The 15,875-nt window shown below is 39.4% G+C and overlaps 1 protein-coding gene across 6 annotated transcripts in view; it reads left to right on the top strand.

Moving 5' to 3' along the window:
* The window catches only part of FGF13 (fibroblast growth factor 13), a 581,564-nt gene that overhangs the window by 219,825 nt on the left and 345,864 nt on the right, over window positions 1–15,875 (top strand). The gene's annotated exons all lie outside the window — the stretch shown is intronic.

Raw genomic sequence — 15,875 nt, forward strand, 5'->3', positions numbered from 1 at the left:
AAGCTTGAAGCAGAGAGAAGCACCACAGTGGGGTGAGAATGAGACTGAAAATGATGTGTATGGGATGGAAGAGCCATTGAGATTGGCACTGGCCTCAGGTTGGTGCCTGAAGCCAATGAGAAGCTTTATGGCACTTCTTTCAGCCCTTTGAGTTGTAGAGAAGTGAGTCATGAGTGAGAGGTCTTGGTGTCCAAAGTTTGAGGTTAGATAAGGACCCCAAATTTGAGAGCTTAGTACTTTGTCAATGTCTTACCAGTCTAACAGTTTGCTTCAATACAGATTCATCTTTGACGAGTGATATCTTAAGGACACTATTCATTCCTTAATACTCTTATCTTCTGCTTTCTTTTAATACATTTTGTTCATTTGTTTGTGCCCCTGCCTTATTTCAGGGAGGCTGTAAGGCAGGTAATTCAGTATTGTTGGTTTCCTTGTGAGAAGCATCAATGAAGTTGACTGGGAATGTATCTTTAGTTAATTTGGGAAAGCTTTTGAGGGGGTCAGTCTGCCCTTTTCCCATCTAATTTTTGGATATTCTGTGACCTGAAAATATTCCCATAAGCATAAGAAGTGAATGTAATATTCAAACTATTAACTTTGCAATAGTGCTTATAAAATGGCTTCAGAGAAATTTCTGGTTCAAAAGATGTTGGGGGCAGTAAGTGTGAATTTCACTGAGAACTGCTTTTGTACTTCTTGGTGGTATGCGTGTATGATGGTTATCTGTGGGTTTACTGATATCATCATGGACAGAAGAGCCAGCCCATCAGGGAAGACAAGATGTTTTTTCTTCATGATACTAAGCCCAACATGTTTAAAACCAGTAGAAACATTTAGAAACTCTTCAGAAGTCTTATAGAACTACCTCACTGGGATAGATGCAGGTAAAAGATTAAGTTCTTTTCTTGATTATGAAAGTAGCACATATTCATTGTAAAAAAATATTAAAGACTATTGTAAAAGAAAGAAAAAAATCTTGTGTAACTCACCAGCTAGAGATATCCATTGTTAACATTTTCATACATATTATTCAGTCATTTTTATTTCTGTATCCTTTTTAGTAAAAATCAGATCATTGTTACATATTTTACATTGTTTTTCCTTTATTGTCTTATGATCATGATCAGATGTCATGGAAACTCATTGACAAAATGGCATTCAGTGTAGTATTCCATTGGTTTACTGTATTTATTTAACTTGTTGCATCATGCTATTTACTAACTTATAAAAATAATACCTGGTTGTTGTTGTTCAGTCCTTCAGTCGTGTCCGACTCTTTGTGACCCAATGGACTGCAGTATGCCAGGCTTCCTTTTCCTTCACTGTCTCCCAGAGTTTGCTTAGACTCATGTCCACTGAGTCAGTGATGCCTTCCAACCATCTTATCCTCTGTCGCCCCTTTTTCCTTCTGCCTCAGTCTTTCTCAGCATCAAGGTCTTTTCCAATGAGTTGGCTGTTCACATCAAGCAGCCAAAGTATTGGAGTTTTAGTTTCAGCATCAGTCCTTCCAATGAATATTCAGGAGTGACTTCCTTTAGGATTGACTGGTTGAGCTCCATACTGGTTATTGTGGGAATTACATTTAGTATTGATTTCTTTTATCTTTGTATACATTTAAACTACAATCCATCACCAAGTCATAATCACTGCCAACTTTTGAACATAGTTTTCCATTCATCTCTATGTATATTTTTTCTAGTTGAGATCTTATATAAAAGCATTATTATATCTTGATTTTTTTAAAATTTCAGTTTACCATAAACATTTTCTCATATTATTATAAGCTCCTTTTAGATATCATATTGCTATATCCCTAACCACCAAGGGAATTAAAATGGATTCCAGGATACAATCAAACATACCTAAAATAGCAAAGAGAACAGAACCAAATTGTGAAGTACATAAATTAAAGAATATAATTTGAACATCAATCTTATTTATAACAGTTTAGGAATTTTGAATTATAGAATTTCATTGATGGTGGCATCAATTTTTCCCTTGAGGGAAAAATAGCAAAGGTGGTTGGTATGTATGTGCATGCATGCTCAGATGTGTCCGATGCTCAGATGGACTGTAGCCCACCAGGTTCCTCTGTCCATGGGATTCTCCAGGCAAGAACACTGGAGTGGGTTGCCATCTCCTCCAGGGGATCTGCCTGATCCACATATCCTGCGTCTCCTGCATTGCAGGCAGATTCTTAACTCGCTAAGCCATTGAGGTGGAATTTAAGATTAACATTGCCCTCTTCCTCAATGCTAAGTTATCTCCATTTAATGAAGGTATTAGAGCAGGCATGAACCAGGACCCTAATACAGAATAGATGATGGAGGGTAAAGCAGGTTATCAGTAATGTAAATGAAGATCCATCAGCTTCACTCTGCAGAGAAGGGGTGATTCATTAAAGAAGATGGGACCAAATTGGGGCACCTAGATTGTCAAGAGAGTTGTTACTCCCCTTGCCAAAGAGAGATGCTTATACCTGTGTTTTCGCCACACTGAGAAAAGGAAGAAGACAGGGAATTATTATGTCTCCATGGGTCATGCTGTCTCAACGACAAAACTCTCCTGAGGAGGGAAGTGAAAACCATTAAGCTGATTCTGCCCGTGAATTTGTAATTCTTAGTAAGTGTATACCATCAAGTTTTATCCTTCATACAAAGCTATGAGAAAAATATTAAAAATTATATTGATATTATCTAGGAAGGAGCCAAGGCTTAAGGAAGCTAAGAGATTTCTTATGTCCATAATACGGGTAGATCTTACAGCATCTAGTTTGACAGTTTTTCCATTACTCTATATTGCTTCTCTAGGCTAAACAACATAGTTTTCAAGGATGGTAACAATGGTTGCTATTCCTTTTATTCCACAACTTTTGGACCCTTATGGTGATAGTTTTTCCTAGAAAAATTCTGTAGTACTAAATATCAGAAGGAAAAAACTCATATGTCCCCAGGGAAGACCAACCTGATGGTTGTATAATAACTGATCTCTTCTTTTTTAGACTGAATTCCTGTGGAATTTGCTTTTACAGATACACACCATATTTATCCAAGTATGGATCTCTTTTCACTGGTTTTGCCTGGAATATGCTCAGCTTTTTCTTCAGCTCAGGAAAGTGATCCTCAGCTTGTGGGATGTTGGTTCCCCGACCAGGGATTGAACCTGAGGCCTCAGCAGTGATAGCTTCGAATGCCAACCACTGGACCACCAGGGAATTCTCCAGAATGTTAATGTTTGGTTTTATTTTCTGTAGTATTAGTTTGGCTCTTTACTTAATGTGTCTCTCTTGACCTACCTTTCCCTCCACTTTTTACCCGTTTTAGCAAATGGAACCTTCATCCACCCTGTTGCTCAAGCTCTGCGTCTCTGAAATCCTGTAAGCCTTTCCTATCAAATTCCAAAGTATGTGTCGTGTGTCTATGTGTGTAGGTATAGCACATATATGTGTGTGTATATTAAATATGTCATATATTATATATACACACATACATATTATATATGATATATATGCTACATATATATAAATCCCTCTCTCATCTATCTTCTGGAATTAAATAAGTAGTTATTTAAGATTAAGTCACTTAAAAGAATGCTGAATTATTTACCACAGAGGCCAGCTTTGAATTTTTGATGTGAGGGAAGTAAATGAATTATTTTGGAAAAGACATAAAATGTGACTGCCTGAAAAGAATTAGTGCATTTGCATCTTCCTTAAAAACACAGAAATGAACATTAAGACATGAGCAGACCTGTGTGATGTGGGAGAAAGCTACTGTCCCTTGAGTGGCCCATTTCTTTTTGGATCTCCATGCAAAAGGCCAAGCGGAGACATGCTGGGACCAGGGAGGCTTGAGCAACCTAGATAGGACATCGGTCGGGAAGCCATGTGACTGGCCCCGAGGCACCTCACAGACTGTCATCCCAAGTACTGTTATGGAGCCAAATGCTGAAGCGAATAAAATATGTTCTAATTATGCTTGGGAGACCTCCCAAGCCCAGCTGTCTCACTTGCCTCCTCCCTTTGCTTTTATTTTTTTATTGCCATGATGATGTTTAGAGGGGAAAGGCAAAAGGAGAGGAGAGGGCTAGGCCAACACCATCAATGAGTTATATCATATGTTACCTTTTTATTTGCATCTGTAAAAGTTTAGATTCCTTACCCACTCCATGTTTACTTAACAACTTCAGGGCCTGTGATGAATCCTAGGAGTCATGATCTTTTATTGACCTTGGGAAAATCACTTCGGGCTTCCTGAACATCAACTTCCACTTTTACCAAAATAGAGCTAGGGATAATAATACCTTTCTGGCCCTTTCTACATATTGCTTGTTTTCAAAATATAAAGCACCAAAGTTACTTTTCACCACCAAGATGATGTTTTGTAAACTCCTTCATGAGTTCAACCAATTGATGTTTAAAATGAGACTAAAATTTTTAGCTGTTGTAAAAGAGAAAAGTTAACAAAAATGAAATATTTTCTGTATATTAAAATAGGGATTTTTTTTCTTCCCAAACCATGATGTCGTTGGTAAGGGGACAGAGAAGAAGTGGGTACTTTCATAGCCTTCTAGCAAGTGTTGAGATAATATGCTTTTCCTGAGCACACAACTTGGCAGTATGTATCAAAATCTTACACAGTTATGAAGCCTTTGATCCAGCAGTTCCAGTTCTGGGGGTTTATTTGAAATAACAGGTCAGAGATGTGCATAGGCCATTTTTTTCAAGGAAGTTTGTTCAAGGTTATTTCTCAGAGCAAAATGGTAGATATAATCTCTTGTCCAGTAACAGACAGTTAAGGAAATGGAAGACATAATTAAGTATAATGCAATTGTTAAAACGTGTACTGTGAAAGATTATTTACTGATATAGGGAAATATTCTCAAAGGTGAGGATCCTTATTTATACATCTTTCAGCACATTATAACATTGTTTATAAGAATGATAGCAGAGCAAACCATAGAATATCCAACAATAGAGAGGTAGTGAGTACTATAATACATGCTGTGATATACGCATGATTAAAACCCCTAAATTTCCTCTATTTCCTAAAAAAAAGTCTAGTCTCTAAGTATATTAATGCAACTGCTAAGTGAAAGAAAACACTGCATATTCAGTATAATGCATATGTCTGTATATACACATTATATATATATAGGAAAACACAAGAGAAAAATATCTTGAAATGATGTTAACCTTTCCAGCTAAAGAAGTGTTTAAAATGTTTTTATCTTCTACATTTGAAATGAAATCTACAAAGTAAGCTGGTATTTGGAATTTTAAAAGTTATAAGAGTTCTATGTATTGAATATGTTCCCCTAAAATTATACATTGAAGCCTTAATCCCTGAAATGATGGCATTTGGAGGCGGAGGAAGGTAATTAGGATTAGATGAGGTCGTGAGGGTGGAGCCCCCTTGATGAAATTAGTGTCCTTATAAGAAGAAGAGACTAGAGCTTTCTCTTTCTGTCTGCCAGGTGAGGACAGTGAGAAGGCAGCCGTTGGTATGCTAGGAAAAGAGGTCTCACAGGAATCCAACCATGCTAGCACCTGGACCTCAGGACTTAGCCTCTAGGACAGGGAATGTCTATTGCTTAAGGCACCAGTCTGTGATATTTTGTTACAGCCTCCTAAGCAGCCGGAGACAGATAATAACAGAACTGGAGGAGCTGCTTCCTACTTTGGGGATCCAGTAGACTGATATAGTAGGAAAATCATGATGTCTCTGATCCCTGGAAATAGTTTCAGTGATTTAAAATGTATTGATCCTGAGAGGGAAGATTGGGTCAACTGGCATGATAATAAAAATAATGAAAATGGTAGTTATTACTTATTAAGTATCTACTCAGTGTATGACACTGTGAGTGACTTTTTTACAACTTTAACTCATGTAATCCTTATAATAACACAATATCCCATTTAATCTTTATTGCACTGTATGGCAAGGTGGCAGTTAATTTGGCAGATGCAGACAGTAAGCCTCTGAGAGACTGACAGTCAAGATCATGTAGCTATGATGTGCAAAAGAAAGAGATTTTTGTTCCCAGGTCTCCTTGTTTGCTGATCACCATGCCAGGAATTTCTAGCAGGGATGTTATTCACCTCTGGTGGTTAACCAGTAACTGGAGTTTAAACCTGAGTGTTCTAATGTTCCAGCAGCACATCTTCTTTAAGCAGAGATGAGAAAAGCTGCTTTATTTCATCAGTTGTTCACTTTGGATGAAATAGATCAGAAGTCAAGGAGGGACTTTTAACAACTTTTATTTTGAAATAATTTTAGCATTTCTGGAAAGTGACAAGATTAACAGAGAGTTCTCATACACTTTTGATTGAAGTTCCTCTGATCTTAACTTCTTGTGTTACTATAATATAATTATTGAAATGAGGAGACAAACTTTGATGTAATACTGTTAACTATACTATATAGACTTTATTTGGATTTCTCCAGTTATTCTACTGTTGTCCCTTTGCTGGTCAAGGATCCCACCCAAGATTTCATATAGCATTTAGTGACCCTGTGTCCTGAGTCTCTTCTGGTCTGTGATAGTCCTCAGTCTTTTGTGTCTTTTCTGTCTTTTGTGTCCTTGGCACTTTTCAGAAGTACTGCTTAGTTTTCTTTCTTTTTTTATTCTTTTTTCAGAATGTTCCTCAACATTGGTTTAAATATCCCCTGATTAAATTCAAAATCTGGATTTTGGGGAGAAATAGCATAGGAGCAATAATCATGCCCTTCCCAGTGGGTCACATCAGGAGGCATGTGACATCACCCTGTCTCCTCACTGGTGATATTAACTCTAATCAGTTAGTTGATATAGGTCACCAGGTCATTCCATTGTGAAGACGCTAATTTTATCTTTGTATTAATTAGTATTTTATGGGGAGATGCCTTGAGCTGATGTAAATATGTGATTTTTAAACATAATTTTACCACCCATCAAGATTTCTTGATGGCAACAATAATTTTTGTGGTGATCATAACATTCCTTCTGTTTATTAATTCTTCTGTAAAGAGGATCTGCCATTTTCCATTGTTTCTTTATTTACTTATTTATTCATATTGGTATGTACTCAATGATATTTATTTCCTTCCCAGGTGACGCTAGTGGTAAAGAATCTGCCTGCCAATGCAGGAGACATAAGAAACCTGCGTTTGATCCCTGGGTGGGGAAGATCCCCTGGAGGAGGTCATGGCATTCCACGCCAGGATTCTTTCCCTGAGGATCCCATAGACAAGGAGCCTGGTGGGCTGCAGTCCATAGGGTTGCAGAGTCTGACATGACCAAAGCGACTTAGCATGCACACACGTACTCAAGGATATTTGTTATTGTATGCATTGAACTCCACTACTATCACCATTTAATGAAGCTTATATCTCACACTGTATGAAAGAATAAACTGCAAATCAAACAGGCAAATAAATGTAAAAAAATGAAAGGGTGTAAACATAAGGAAAAAATGTGGGGGGTGAATACCTTTTAAACTTTGTTGTATCAAAGTGCTTCCTAACCATCACTCAAATTCCAGATGTAAACATAATCAAATACATGAAACATGGATGACTATATGAAATAAAAACCAATTGCACTATAAAACACTGTAAACATAGTCAACAGAAAACTGACACAATATGAAGAAAATATTTGTACTGTACCACAAAAGGTGAATATACTTAATATATAAAGAACTGGTAACGTGAGAACTAAATGACTAAAAGCCTTACGGAAATATAGGGTAAAAACCATGAAGAGACAACTTACCAAAAAATTGATACAAAGATGATCCTTAACCATCAGAAAAATGTCTGGCTCACTCATACTGAAAGAAATGCGAATCAAAGCCACACCAAATGCCATTTCCCACTGGTCAGAATGGTGAAAAAAAATTTTTTTGCCTTTTTTTGTTTGTTTGTTTACTTCACAATACTGTATTGGTTTTGCCATACATCAACATGAATCCACCATGGGTGTACATAAGTTCCCACTCCTGAACCCCCCTTCCACCTCCCTCCCCATACCATCCCTCTGGGTCATCTCACTGCACAAGCCCCAAGCATCCTGTATTCTGCATTGAACTTAGACTGGCGATTCGTTTCTTATATGATATTATACATGTTTCAATGCCATTCTCCCAAATAATCCTGCCCTCTCCCTCTCCCACAGAGTCAAAAAGTGTGTTCTGTACATGTACGTCTCTTTTGCTGTCTCGCATACAGGGTTATCATTACCATCTTTCTAAATTCCATATATATATGTTAGTATACTGTATTGGTGTTTTTCTTTCTGGATTACTTCACTCTGTATAATAGGCTCCAGTTTCATCCACCTCATTAGAACTGATTCAAATGTATTCTTTGTGATGACTGAGTAATACTCCATTGTGTATATGTACCACAGCATTTCTCTGATAATGAGTGATGTTGAGCATCTTTTCTTGTGTTTGTTAGCCATCTGTATGTCTTCTTTGGAGAAATGTCTATTTAGTTCTTTGGCCCATTTTTTGATTGGATCGTTTATTTTTCTGGAATTGAGCTGCATGAGTTGCTTGTATGGTTTTGAGATTAGTTGTTTGTCAGTTGCTTCATTTGCTATTATTTTCTCCCATTCTGAAGGCTGTCTTTTCACCTTGCTTATAGTTTCCTTTGTTGTGCAGAAGCTTTTAAGTTTAATTAGGTCCCATTTGTTTATTTTTGCTTTTATTTCCAATATTCTGGGAGGTGGGTCATAGAGGATCCTGCTGTGATTTATGTTGGAGAGTGTTTTGCCTAGGTTCTCCTCTAGGAGTTTTATAGTTTCTGGTCTTATGTTTAGATCTTTAATCCATTTTGAGTTTATTTTTGTGTATGGTGTTAGAAAGTGTTCTAGTTTTATTCTTTTACAAATGGTTGACAAGTTTTCCCAGCACCACTTGTTAAAGAGTAAAGTAGGCCAATATGGGCCAATAGGTACTCTCATTCCTTGCTGCTGGGCATGGAAACCAGTACAAAAAGGAACGTTTAGAGCTACCTGGTCCAGAGATGATAGAGGAGTTCAAACCAGAAATGTGTTTATTTTCTGGTGACATTTAAGAGTAGGCTGGTTTACAATGCTCCTGAAGGTCACTGGTAGTATAAGTTGTGAAAGATTGTTCAACAATTTATAGGTACTTGTAATTGTTTCCCACCTGCTTCCTTCCTCACCCCCTTTTTATCAGTATCATGAAACAAGCACCCTTGTGACTGGGAGGCCATCTCCATGGTTGTTGATTTTGCTGCTTCTGCTTCTACTCCCCACTAGACTCTGGCAGTTGATGCAGCTAGAGTCAAAAAGGCCAGAACTGCTAAGACCCTTAGAGATGTTTGAACCCGTCCCTGAATGATTTACAAGAAGGAATGAGGCCCAGAGAGGGCCAGTGGCTTGCCCAGGGTCACAACGTGAGCCAAACCTGGAATTAAAGGGTCCTGACCAGAATAGAAAAGGCAGAGGAACCAGAGATCAAATTGCCAACATCCGCTGGATCATGGAAAAAGCAAGAGAGTTCCAGAAAAACATCTCTTTCTGCTTTATTGACTATGCCAAAGCCTTTGACTGTGTGGATCACAATAAACTGTGGAAGATTCTGAAAAAGATGGGAATACCAGACCACCTGACCTGCCTCTTGAGAAATCTGTATGCAGGACAGGAAGCAACAGTTAGAACTGGACATGGAACAACAGACTGGTTCCAAATAGGAAAAGGAGTACGTCAAGGCTGTATATTGTCACCCTGCTTAAGAGGGCCAGTCTGACGCAGGATGCAGCATGCTTGGGGCTGGTGCATGGGGATGACCCAGAAAGATGTTATGGGGAGGGAGGTGGCAGGGGGGTTCATGTTTGGGAATGCATGTAAGAATTAAAGATTTTAAAATTTAAAAAATAAAAAACTAAAAAAAAAAATAAATAAATAAATAAATCATATGCAGAGTACATCATGAGAAATGCTGGACTGGAAGAAACACAAGATGGAATCAAGATTGCTGGGAGAAATCTCAATAACCTCAGATATGCAGATTACACCACCCTTATGGCAGAAAGTGAAGAGGAGCTAAAAAGCCTCTTGATGAAAGTGCAAGAGGAGAGTGAAAAAGTTGGCTTAAAGTTCAACATTCAGAAAATGAAGATCATGGCATCTGGTCCCATCACTTCATGGGAAATAGATGGGGAAACAGTGGAAACAGTGTCAGATTTTATTTTTTGGGCTCCAAAATCACTGCAGATGGTGACTGCAGCCATGAAATTAAAAGATGCTTACTCCTTGGAAGGAAAGTTATGACCAACCTAGATAGCATATCAAAAGCAGAGACATTACTTTGCTGACTAAGGTCCGTCTAGTCAAGGCTATGGTTTTTCCTGTGGTCATGTATGGATGTGAGAGTTGAACTGTGAAGAAGGCTGAGTGCTAAAGAATTGATGCTTTTGAACCGTGGTGTTGGAGAAGACTCTTGAGAGTCCCTTGGACTGCAAGGAGATCCAACCAGTCCATTCTGAAGGAGATCAACCCTGGGATTTCTTTGGAAGGAATGATGCTAAAGCTGAAACTCCAGTACTTTGGCCACCTCATGCGAAGAGTTGACTCATTGGAAAAGACTCTGATGCTGGGAGGGATTGGGGGCAGGAGGAGAAGGTGATGACAGAGGATGAGATGGCTGGATGCCATCACTCACTCGATGGACGTGAATCTGAGTGAACTCTGGGAGTTGGTGATGGACAGGGAGGCCTGGCATGCTGCGATTCATGGGGTTGCAAAGAGTCGGACATGACTGAGTGACTGGCCTGAACTGAACTGAGCAGAATGGATTGATACTTTTGAACTATGGTGTTGGAGAAGACTCTTGAGAGTCCCTTGGACTGTATGGAGATCCAACCAGTCCATCGTAAAGGAAATCAGTCCTGAATATTCATTGGAAGGACCGATGCTGAAGCTGAAACTCCAATAGTTTGGTCACCTGATGCGATGAACCGACTCATTTGAAAAGACCCTAATGCTGTGAAAGATTGGAGGTAGGAGGAGAAGGGGACGACAGATAATGAGATGATTGTATGCCATCACCAAGGTGATGGACATGAGTTTAAGTAAACTCTAGGAGTTGATAATGGACAGGGAGGTTTGGTGTGCTGCAGTCTGTGGGGTCCCAAAGAATCATACACGACTGAGTGAACTGAACTGACCAGAATATTCCATTTTGTCTTGCAAGGTGCATGTAGAGTACCAGACACACAGTAGGCAAGCAGGCTGTGAGAACAAGAATAACCAATTCAGTTTCATTCCCTGAGTGGAACTTGACTACTGAGTATACCAAATTTGAGGGAAGGTGTATGTATCGTATTTTTGATCCTCCCAGGATCCTTGGGCAGAAACAGTTCATTAGCAATGACAACCATCACATCAAGGAAAGGCACCTAGTGGTGAGTTTGTGTTGATTTCTAAATTATGAGCCAGCTCCAGATGGTTGAGTCTCTGCTTGAGTACCAGTTGGCCTGCTTTGGGCCTCGAGTCTTCCATTTCAAAGGCTTGCAGTTTGAGCAGCAGAAAGAGACCCTTAAGGAAGGAGCTAATGAGACTTGGGTCCGCCTGAGCTCCACTAGGGAAACCTTGAGCCCTGGCTGGTAACCGCCTCCTTCCCAGGCAGAGATATTGTTCTTCCAGAGGCCCAGTCAGCCTTGAGCTTTGCTCAGTCACAGAAGCATAGCCTAGTGGAGATGCTGGTGAGGTTCAAAGGCAAGTCCTTCTGAATCTGACGCCTGTGTTTTTCAGTACTTACCGAGACAGCTGAAAGAGTTGAGAGACTATGCAATCCAGACCATACCCTTCACAGATAGAGAAGAATTTAGAGATAAGCATGTGGTAACACTGTACAGACAGATCCCAGCGTAGAATGCAGGAGTGGTCATCAATCCAGGGCTCTTTGTAACATCAAAAAGGCTCACTCCAAATGCACCATGCAGTGCATTTCTGGAGAAGAAAGGGAAACCTGTAATTTCTCAAATGAGGAAGTCTCCTGGCTTGAAGACATACTTTCCAGAGAGGTTTTTTTTCTTTAAAAAAAATTTTTTTGGAGGATAATTTCTTTACAATGTTGTTTTAGTTTCTGCTGTACATAAAGTGAATCAGCTATATGTATACATATATCCCTTCATTTTTGGATTTCCTTCCCATTTTGTCTAGATTCATTTTAGATGCCAAAAACTTACTCCCAGCATTAGTTGATTTTACAAAGTCTTTCACAAGCTCTGCTTAGAAATCTGTGCCAAGGCTTCATTTAATTCAAGGCTGTGGAAATTGTAGCTTATTTGGGGATTTGGGGCTTTCCTCGTAGCTCAGAATGTAAAGATTCTGCCTACAATGCAGGAGCCCTGGGTTGAGAAGATCCCTGGAGAATGAAATGGCAGCCCACTCCAGTATTTTTGCCTGGAGAATCCCATGGACAGAGGAGCCTGGTGGGCTACCGTCCATGGGGTCACAAAGAGTCTGACACAACTGAGCAACTAATACTTTCACTTTCTTCACCTTGAATTTGGGGATTTAATGTGACTTAGGGCATGAACATGCTTTTGGAATGGGCGAGTCCTGGTTCTTTTCCTGGTATTTCCCATGGTAGTTATATTACTCTAGGTGTGACATTTAACCTCACCTAGATGGATATCATGCTTTTTCCCCACAGAATAATAAATGGTGAGTATTTTCCCATATCATTATTCTTTTACATCATTATTAGTACATCTGCATGATATTCATTTTGTGACTCAACTATAAAATTTAAATATCAAATATGGTTAGATATCTCTTCTGTTTCTCTTAATGGTGATGATGCTCCTTCTAGCTCTGCCTCTGCAGGACCCCCTAGTTTTAAATGCTATTTTCAGATGGCATTTCACTATGCCAGATATCTTTAACAATACCGGGAGGTTTCTTTAGCTTAGCAGTTTCTAAATACAAAAAATCACTAAGAAGAGTTACCATGTGACAGGTCTTTTCTAAGAAATACTTTGGGTTAGGATATTTTCAAGGTAGGTATCAGCAGCCGTCCACTCCAGATCAAGAAAGACTCAAGGAGGTACTTATATAAAGTGTGGCTGTGATCAGCATAGCCTCTTGGTGTTCTGGATAGGACAACTCGACAGTAAAATAAAATCCTGGAACACCGAGTCAGTTGACTCAGTAAATGGGTTTCTTCCATATTGACAGAGTGACATCTAGGAAGTACAGTTTTCACTTTGATATAGTTTGTAACGAGTCCTTCCTGATTGTTAAACACAAGCACCATTTCTCACTTAGTTCCTCTTGTCCTCATTTGTGGTTGGATTTATTAAAAATATATCATCAGGATCAAGGAGGAAATGGCAACCCACTCCAGTATGCTTGCCTGGAAAATCTCATGGACAGAGGAGCCTGGTGGGCTACAGTCCATGGGGTCACAAAGAGTCAGACATGACTTAGCAATTCAACAACAGCAACAACAAAGGAAGTATATGCAAATATCCTGGAAATGGCTGAAGAGAACACAAAGTAATAATGAGGAACGAATACTTTAAGAGGAAGAGAATAAGGGTTTTTACTCTCTTCCCTATAAGTTGTATCCTTTCCTGTCACTCACAGAGCAATCAAACCTGTGCTGTCAGTCCAAAGCAAGTTCTTTGCGATTCTTTGTGACTCCATGGACTGTAGCCAACCAGGCTCCTCTGTCCATGAGATATTCCAGGCAAGAATGCTGGAGTGGGTTGCCATTTCCTCCTCCAGGTACTATATTGTAGATAGAATGCTCAAACTTAATCATTTTGAATAAAATGAAGTTCTTGATTCCAGACTAGAGGTTTGGGCACCTGTGTGATGGGTATGTTGCAATTATATATATTAACGTTTGCATACTCCTTAAAGCATACCACTTCTGACTGCCGTTAACAGAGCAGAGCTCTGTTGAATGACAGTATTTACCGGGAACTTTTTAGGAAAATCCTAATAAATGTTGGTACATTTCCAATCCCTGTGCTTCCCTCCGCATTTATGCAACATTGTTTGGAGACTAGCTGAGGAGCCTTTTGTTACATCTCATCATTATAGAGCATCAGTTCAGTTCAGTTCAGTTGCTCAGTTGTATCGAACTCTTTGGGACCCCATGGACTACAGTATGCCAGGCCTCCCTGCCCATCACCAACTCCCAGTGTTTACCCAAACTCATGTCCATTGAGTTGGTGATGCCATCCAGCCATCTCATCCTTTGTCATCCCCTTCTCCTCTCGCCTTCAATCTTCCCCAGCATCAGACTTTTCTCCAATGAGTCAGCTCTTCGCATCAGGTGGCCAAAGTATTGGAGTTTCAGCTTCAACATCAGGCCTTCCAATGAATATTCAGGACTAATTTCCTTTACGATGGACTGGTTGGATCTCCTTGCAGTCCAAGGGACTCTCAAAAGTCTTCTCCAACACCACAGTTCAAAAGCATCAATTCTTCGGTGCTCAGCTTTCTTTATAGTCCAACTCTCACATCCATATATGACTACTAGAAAAACGGTAGCCTTGACTAGATGGACTTTTGTTGGCAAAGTAATGTCTCTGCTTTTTAATATGCTATTGAGGATGGTCATAGCTTTTCTTCCAAGGCGTAAGTGTCTTTTAATTTCATGGCTGCAATCACCATCTGCAGTGATTTTGGAGCCCCCCAAAATAAAGTCTGACACTGTTTCCACTGTTTCTCCATCTATTTGCCATGAAGTGGTGGGAACAGATGCCATGATCTTAGTTTTCTGAATGCTGAGCTTTAAGCCAACTTTTTCACTCTCCTCTTGCACTTTCATCAAGAGGCTCTTTAGTTCCTCTTCACTTTCTGCCATAAGGGTGATGTCATCTGCATATCTGAGGTTATTGATATTTCTCCTGGCAATCTTGATTTCAGCTTGTGCTTCTTCCAGCCCAGCATTTCTCATGATGTACTCTGTATATAAGTTAAATAGGCACAGTGACAATGTACAGCCTTGATGTTCTCCTTTCCCTATTTGGAACCAGTCTGTTGTTCCATGTCCAGTTCTAACTGTTGCTTCCTGACCTGCATACAGATTTCTCAAGAGGCAGGTCAGGTGGTCTGGTATTCCCATCTCTTGAAGAATTTTCCACAGTTCGTTGTGATCCACACAGTCAAAGGCTTTGACATCATCAATAAAGCAGAAATAAATGTTTTTCTGGAACTCTCTTGCTTTTTCAGTGATCCAGTAGATGTTGGCAATTTGATCTCTAATTGCTCTGCCTTTTCTAAAACCAGCTTGAACATCTGGAAGTTCACAGTTCACATACTGTTGAAGCCTGGCTTGGAGAATTTTGAGCATTAATTTACTAGTTTGTGAGATGAGTGCAATTGTGCCTTAGTTTGAGCATTCTTTGGCATTGCCTTTCTTTGAGATTGGAATGAAAACTGACCTTTTCCAGTCCTGTGGCCACTGCTGAGTTTTCCAAATTTGTTGCCATATTGAGTTCAACACTTTCACAGCATCATCTTATAGGATTTGAAATAGCTCAACTGGAATTCCATCACCTCCACTAGCTTTGTTTGTAGTGATGCTTTCTAAAGCCTGTTTGACTTTGCATTCTAGGATGTCTGGCTCTAGGTGAGTGAACACACCATCGTCATTATCTGGGTTGTGAAGATCTGTTTTGTACAGTTCTCTGTATTCTTGCCACCTCTTCTTAATATCTTCTGCTTCTGTTAGGTCCATACCATTTCTGTCTTTTATTGAGCCCATCTTTGCTTGAAATATTCCCTTGGTGTCTCTGATTTTCTAGGAGACATCTCTAGTTTTTCCCATTCTATTGTTTCCCTCTATTTCTTTGCACTGATCACTGAGGAAGACTTTCTTATCTCTCCTTGCTATTCTT

The sequence above is a fragment of the Ovis canadensis genome, chromosome X (genome assembly GCF_042477335.2).
Source record: "Ovis canadensis isolate MfBH-ARS-UI-01 breed Bighorn chromosome X, ARS-UI_OviCan_v2, whole genome shotgun sequence".
Lineage (NCBI taxonomy): Eukaryota > Metazoa > Chordata > Mammalia > Artiodactyla > Bovidae > Ovis > Ovis canadensis.